The following is a 7,963-nucleotide window of genomic DNA, read 5'->3' as shown; positions in this document are numbered from 1 at the left end:
AATTTAGGAATGTAGCAATGTGTTACTTGATTGAATAGAGCTATGTATACATGGCTTGCATGATTTCTATCCTAGCATTGGTATACATGCATGCATACTATTGTGATTAATCAGAGCCTTGGTGAACAATATTTCCATATACTGTATGCCGTCTCCAACAAAACAGCAGATGACTGGTGTTTGTGTTAACCAAAAAATACCATGTTGCTGAACTAAATCACATTGACAAATGTAAACATTCATGATCATGTGGGTGTACAAAAACCTGTTACAATAAAATAACCACATAGCTACTTAGAAACACTATAGCCAAAGCTCAATGCTTTGCTTACTAGTCAAACAACAAAGTTAATGCAGTATTGTAAGGCACACTTTAAGTATTAATCTAGCCATGGTGTCCATACTCCACCAAAATTGGCAGGATTAGATTTAGGATCATGCAGAGGATCTAACTGCTCAATATGAGTAGAATTGTAATATTCTAACCTTTCTTTCAACTGTTTCACTATTTCAGGGTACTCACTTGCAAGATTTTTTCTCTCATTCGGATCTTCTTTAATGTTAAATAGCCATGTGAAGGATGGAGTGTATGGAGGAGGCTCTATTGTCCCATTCAAGTGAACCCAACCATCAGGACAACCATCTCCTGTTTTTTCTGGCCTTAAACTACAATTTGGAAGACCAACAATAAGCTTGTCATGCTTTGTCCCAGAGTCACTCAGGAGTTTTGAAGGAACAACGTGTTTCTTATGAAGATAATTCTCGTCCAGGTGATGTGTACCACCCTGATTTTCAGCATGGTCGTCCAACTTATTTTGATGTGTCTGTTCGTAGCACTACCCAGCCTTCTCACATTTCTTTTTCTTCTTCTTGTGCTGGGGTAGCTGCTGCAGCTGGTGAGTTAGCCAAGGACCAGAGACATCAAGATGCTGTAGAGGAGGCGGGGTGTGACTTTGTCCCACTTGTTGTAGAAACTTTTGGTTTTTGGTCACCATTTGCACTTCAAACCCTTCGTACCATCGCTGAACGCACCACAGCCAGAAGTGGTGCATCAACCAAACAGGCTCGTAAACATTTGTTACAACAACTTTCAGTTTCTTTATGGACGAACAATGCCCGTATGATTTTATGGTACTGGGCTTTGTAGTGTGAGGACTCTGATTTTCCTTTCCCCAAACCCCTGTTGTAATTAATTGTGTTTGTAGTTTAGTTGTAGAGTAATTTGTATTGTAACTATTATTTAAACATAAAAATAAAAATAATAAAAAAATAATAAAAAAAACAAAAAAATACAATAAAACAAAACAAAACAATAAGCTTCCAATCACCAACTCGGATTGCTGCTTGGCCCATGAAACCTTCACTTGGAGGATTTAAGTTTAGCAGTAATTCTTTATGAGGAGTTTGGAGTTTGGGTGTTTCTTGTTATAACTGGCCACACATTATATCCATCTAATTTCCATTTGTTTCTGTCAAGCTCTAATCCTGCTATACCTTCTACTATTGTTGGTAGCCAGTCAGTGACATGAATTAACTGATGATTATCATAGACACATAGTTCAGTTTTGGTAACTTGGAGCCCCATGCAAATCCTGTACCACGAACACCTCCTTCAAATACAGTAGCCTTATTAGCTCTCAATGGCCAATTACTACTACCTGCTGCTGTCTGCCCTCCATTGTCTGTGGTAAATATAATTATTGTGTCGTCTAACAAGTTCCTTTGTTGTAATCTCATAGAAATGTTGCCTATTCCTTCATCAGCTGCCCGTAACATCCCACAAAATATGCAACGATTGTCATAAGGTATTGATTTACACGCAGGATAATCAATGCAGCTTTGGGGAGACTAGTGGTTTATGGACAGATTGATAAGCGGCATAAATGAAGAAAGGTTTCTCATCACTACCATGTTGGTCAATAGCTTGTTCAACAGCTTTAGTAAACAGGAAAGTACTATATGTATCCGTTTTCATTAGTGACTGGCTTAGTATTGTTCCTAAAGTCTACATAACCTCTTACGCTGTGGTTAAAGTAGTCCTGAGCCGCACTGTAATACCCATAAAATGTATCAAATCCCGGTATGTCGGAGTGTATTCCCATTTCATCATACCGAGATCCCACTTGCCTACGCAATGTGTAGCATAGCAACCTCTCTTCAGCTCATCTGCAATGGTAGTTTGATTTAACGGCATTGTCCATCAGAAATCACTACTTTCTCTAATCCCATGTGATAAGGATAGCGACCAGCTATTATAGCAGATCTCGTAGGAGAGCATACTCGTTGGACGTAGTATTGCTGTAATCGGATTCCTTCATTGGCAAGCCTGTCTATGTTGGGTGTTTTAATGTCGGACCCGCTGTAGTTGGTATCGTTCCATCCAAGATCATCAATGACGAACATCAATATGTTAGGCTTTGAAGCTGCAAACACTCCGTTCCAACTTAAGAACGATATGAAAATCAAAGTAATCATTCTTGCTCTGCAAAAGAACACGTGATAATTTACGCGATAATTTACGGCATAGCACTGAATACGCCGAGATTTTTCACGTCTTAAGATCTGTTGGCATTGTTACATATTTTGCGATAAGTATAGCTATGAGATGAGCTCTTTCTTCAGCTATAGCTAGTGTTACTACATAATTGACAGTGTATGCGTTCTCCCGAATGTTCTCCACAATCAACAGCTACTGCCAGACTAAAGGCGTGGCTATACGTAAATTACGTATTGAAGGTGGTAATTACGATGTTGGGGAAAGTCATTTTATTTTTATTATCAACTTCAGTCCAACAGCACAATGCTGCAAAGCCTAATATATTGATGTTTGTCATTGATGATCTGGGATGGAACGATACCAGCTACAAAGGATCCGACATCAAAACACCGACCATCGATAAGTTCGCCAATGAAGGAATTCGTTTGCAGCAATACTACGTTCAACGAGTATGCTCGCCCACAAGATCTGCGATAATGACTGGTCGTTATCCTTATCACATAGGGCTGGCCAAGTCGATAATTGCAAATGGACATCCTTTTGGTGTGCCACTTAATCAGACAACAATTGCAAACGAGTTGAAGAAAGGTGGTTATGCTACACATTGTGTAGGAAAGTGGCATCTTGGCATGTTTAAATGGGAGTACACTCCAACATACAAGGGATTTGATACCTTTTATGGTTACTATGATGGTGCTGAGGACTACTACAAACATACTGTTCAAGGTGGGATAGACTTTAGGAACAATACTATGCCAGTTACCAGTGAAAATGGGTCATATAGTACCTTTCTATTTACTGAGGCTATTGAAAGAGTGATTGCTGATCATAATGTTGAAAAGGGACCTTTCTTTATTTATGGTGCTTATCAAGCTGTACACGAGCCTTTGGAAGTTCCAGATAATTACATCAATGATCCTGCATGTCAATCCATACCTTATGATAGTCGACGTATATTTTGTGGAATGCTACAAGCAGCTGATGAAGGAATAGCCAACATCACTACAAGATTAAAAGAAAGGAACTTATTAGATGACACTATAATTATATTTACTACAGACAATGGAGGGCAAACAGCATATGGTAGTAGTAACTGGCCACTGAGAGGTAATAAGGCTACCATGTTTGAAGGAGGTGTTCGTGGTACAGGATTTGTATGGGGCTCCAAGTTACCAAAACTGAACTATGATAATCATCAATTAATTCATGTGAGTGACTGGCTACCAACAATAGTAGAAGGTATTGCAGGATTAGAGCTTGACAGAAACAAATGGAAATTAGATGGATATAATGTGTGGCCAGCTATTACAAGAGATATTCAGACACCTCGTAAAGAACTACTGATAAACTTAGATCCTCCAGTTCAAGGGTTTATTGGTCAAGCAGCTATGAGGGTTGGCCAATGGAAGCTTATCACAGGTCAACCAAACTGCAGTTTAACTCCATTAAAAGGAGTGAACAGATGCCCTGATGGCTGGGTTCATTTGAATGGCACAATAGATTATGGTCCCTATACTCCATCCCTCACGTGGCTATTTAATATCAAAGAAGATCCAAATGAGAGGAACAATGTTGCAGACCAACGTCCAGACATAGTTAAACAGTTGAAAGAGCGGATTGAATATTACAACTCTACACACATTGAACAATTGTCTCCACACCTTGATCCTAAATCAAATCCTACTAATTTTGGTGGTGTTTGGACACCTTGGCAAGACTGACTTCATGTGCTATAGATTGAGCTACTAATGCTACCCACCACATTTTATGCATGGTTTGTAATAACTCTAGTACATATACGTAGGTTGTACTTTATTTCCATTAGGTTTATAGCTATCAATGTGTAACCCTCCCTATTATAATGTACTCTTTGTTTATTTATTCATATGTAGTAGTTGTAACATGGGCACGAGTGATTTGCCTGAAATATGTACCACTCTGCGTGGGCAGTTCAAAGGCATCGCCAGTGCCATAATTTGTATATTGCACTGCTGCAGACCGCAGCGAGTGCATTATAACTTATAACGCACTGGTTGCGGTTTTGTAGACCACAACGAGTGCATTATAAGTTATAATGCACTGACCGCAATGCAATATACAGATATTGCACTGGCTGCGGTTTTATGCAGCATAGCACAAGTGCCGGTGGCGAAGACTACTACAACACCTCACCTAATAGGTGGAAGGACACTTCACAGATCACTCGAATTCTTTTATAGCCTGACATGTAAAGGTCGATTGTGGGCCATAACGTCACCAATACGTATAATGTTTACAAGCAGCCAATGGCGATCGATAAAGCCAACACGGGTGGCCACAACTCTAGTCTACATATATATATAAACGTACTTATACACCTTACTAGTCTGGTGCCATCTTAGCCCAAATTAAACTGTAGTCCACTTCGACAATGACTCAATAAAACAAATATATTCTAAATAATACTAACCTTTACGTTCGATTGTGGTAACCAGTTTTGTCATGCCACCAGATTCGAGTTTAGCCAGTGTGAATAGTAAGAATTAGACTAGTATCGTTTAGTGGTTGGGTTTTGTTTACTTAAAACGTCTATTTAGCTACTTTTTTTCGCTCGAGGGAATCACTATGGCGATTAGTCTGGCGCTTAGTCTATATGGCGATTGAGTGATCACGCTGGCATGCTGAGCACTACATGATGAGAGTCGAACAACGAATGCAGGTTAGTGATATAACCGATAGCATACTAGCTTTCAATATCTCAGGTGGCTGCAGTACTGCAGGGGGAACGTCATCGCAACGTCCAGCTTGGTTACCCACAATCGATGTTAGAAACCTGGCCTTTATAAGTGTTACAGCTGTCTTGTGAGACTCTCCCCACCTATTAGGTGAGTGGTACATAACAGTTATACAACGTGCACTCGCGCTCTGCCCGTATAAACGCACTTGCCTTCGGGCCTAACGGCCCTCAGGCCGGCTCGTGCGTTTATATCAGGCAGAGCACTCGTGGCCGTTGTATAAGTATATAATACACACGAGCACAAGGGCGCAGCCCGAGTGTGTATATTTCAGGCAAATCACAAGTGCCCATGTTACAACTAATATATTCCACTTGCCAGTGAATCACCTGCAAGTGTACATGGAAACTGTAGGAATGCTTTGCGAGTGTATTTATATGGGACCATGTGACTTTCGATTGTGGGTAACGTAGTAAGAGCAACGACAAGTGGCCGAACGTAAGTGTATCGTCACAAGCATGCAGATCGCTTCGATTGTGGGTACGCAATTAAACACAGGAAGCCCAAATACGAGCTGAACAGCTCATAATGAAGCTTAAGTGCACTATAAAGTACTTACTTTACTAGCAATGAATAAACTAAAGCAGTGAATATGTTTACAGCGCTATAATGGCCTAGCCAATTAAGCGCCACGCCCAGTCACTACGCGTGTGTGACATCGCGCCAGGTGTCAAAACGGCAATGCAAAGACGATTCAACTACACTAAAGTACTTACTTTACTAGCCATGAATAAACTAAAGTAGTGAATACTGTTAACACCAATGGCCAAATCAATTAAGCGCTACACCCAATGTCTGTGGGACATCCTCACGTGACTATTGAATGTAACATGTTTAATATAAACTAACCTGTGACCGTCTTCATTAAAACAATGAACTATCTTCTTCCCCTAGTCCATGATCTATGCCTTGGCTCACTTTACAAAAACTAAAACCCACTATCGATCCTGTGAAGTGTCGCTATATTAAAGGAGAGGAGATCACACAGTTTCATCAAAGAAATCAAATGATTTCTGAGAATGCTTGGAATGTATTAATGAGAATAGGAGGTAGTATTATATGTGACTGGATCTACGAAAACCGTTCTTATCGCCCAAGACAGGAAGTTTGATTTTTTCACACAAACACAAAGCTTAATGAATGCACTATCAAGTTTCACTACCACAGTCGACCAGAGTAAAGTGGTCTGCTTTTGCTGGCTGCTTTTCTAGAGCACAGTGGCGAGCCGTACGAGTGGTCTGGGGTCTTGATGGAGCCCTGGCCAACCAGGAGATGGCTGTGTGTGGCTGTACAGCTCTGTGGTGTTGGACAATGACCTGTGCTGTAAATTTCCTTTCATTTTAGCCAGTTCTGAGCGCTGAATGGCCTATAACTTGGCCTAATTCATCCCAGCACGTCTCTTTTCAATTTTTGAACACCATCTTGCCCGCCTTCCAGGGCCCCCGCCTCCCACCCTTCTGGAGCTCGCCTGATACAGACAACCTCGGTTTAAAAACTATCTAAAATGGCGGGAAACTTAACTGTTGACTACTTCTTCAGTGGATGATCAGGAAGGTAAGAAATTGTTGTGAAACGTGTGAAAATTTGGTATGCGTAGCTACCACCATTGGCCAGCTACAACACACAGAATATTTAAAACCGACGTTTCTCGATACTTTTAAATGGGCGATAAGACCGGTTTTTCCAGAGACAGTCACATATAGTTATACAACGGCCACGAGCGCTCTGCCTGATATAAGCGCACGAGCCTGAGGGCCGTCAGGCCGAAGGCAAGTGCGTTTATACAGGCAGAGCACGAGTGCACGTTGTATAACTGTTATGTACCACTCACCTAATAGGTGGGGAGCGTCTCACAAGACAGCTGTAACACTTATAAAGGCCAGGTTTCTAACATCGATTGTGGGTAACCAAGCTGGACGTTGCGATGACGTTTTTCCTGCAGTACTGCAGCCACCTGAGATATTGAAAGTTAGTATGCTATGGGTTATATCACTAACCTGCATTCGTTGTTCGACTCTCATCATGTAGTGCTCAGCATGCCAGCGTGATCACTCAATCGCCATATAGACTAAGCACCAGACTAATCGCCATAGTGATTCTCTCGAGTGAAAAAAAGCAGCTAAATAGACGGTTTAAGTTAACAAAACCTAACTACTGAACGATATTAGTCTAATTCTTACTATTCACACTGGCTAAACTCGAATCTGGTGGCATGACAAAACTGGTTACCACAATCGAACGTAAAGGTTAGTATTATTTAGAATATATTTGTTTTATTGAGTCATTGTCGAAGTGGACTACAGTTTAATTTGGGCTAAGATGGCACCAGACTAGTAAGGTGTATAAGTACGTATATGTGTGTAGACTAGAGTTGTGGCCATCCGAGTTGGCTTTTTCAATCGCCATTGGCTGCTTGTAAACATTATACGTATTGGTGACGTTATGGCCCACAATCGACCTTTACATGTCAGGCTATAAAAGAATTCGAGTGGTCTGTGAAGTGTCTTTCCACCTATTAGGTGAGGTGTTGTAGTGGTCTTCGCCACCGGCACTTGAGCTATGCTGCACAAAACCGCAGCCAGTGCGGTTTTGTGCAGCATAACACAAGTACAATATCTGCATATTGCACTGCGGTCAATGCACTCGTTGTGGTCTACAAAACCGCAACCAGTGCGTTATAAGTTATAATGCA

The 7,963-nt window shown here is 41.0% G+C and overlaps 2 pseudogenes; one reads left to right on the top strand and one right to left on the bottom strand.

The window, feature by feature from the left end:
• Nucleotides 1–380: 380 nt before the first annotated feature.
• Nucleotides 381–2,475, bottom strand: LOC136248309 (arylsulfatase J pseudogene; annotated as a pseudogene).
• Nucleotides 2,476–2,746: 271 nt separating this feature from the next.
• On the top strand, nt 2,747–4,398 carry LOC136251710 (arylsulfatase B pseudogene; annotated as a pseudogene).
• The last annotated feature ends 3,565 nt before the right edge of the window (nt 4,399–7,963 follow it).

Source organism: Dysidea avara, chromosome 3 (assembly GCF_963678975.1).
Source record: "Dysidea avara chromosome 3, odDysAvar1.4, whole genome shotgun sequence".
Taxonomy (NCBI): domain Eukaryota; kingdom Metazoa; phylum Porifera; class Demospongiae; order Dictyoceratida; family Dysideidae; genus Dysidea; species Dysidea avara.
This window is presented reverse-complemented; position numbering and strand designations above follow the sequence as displayed.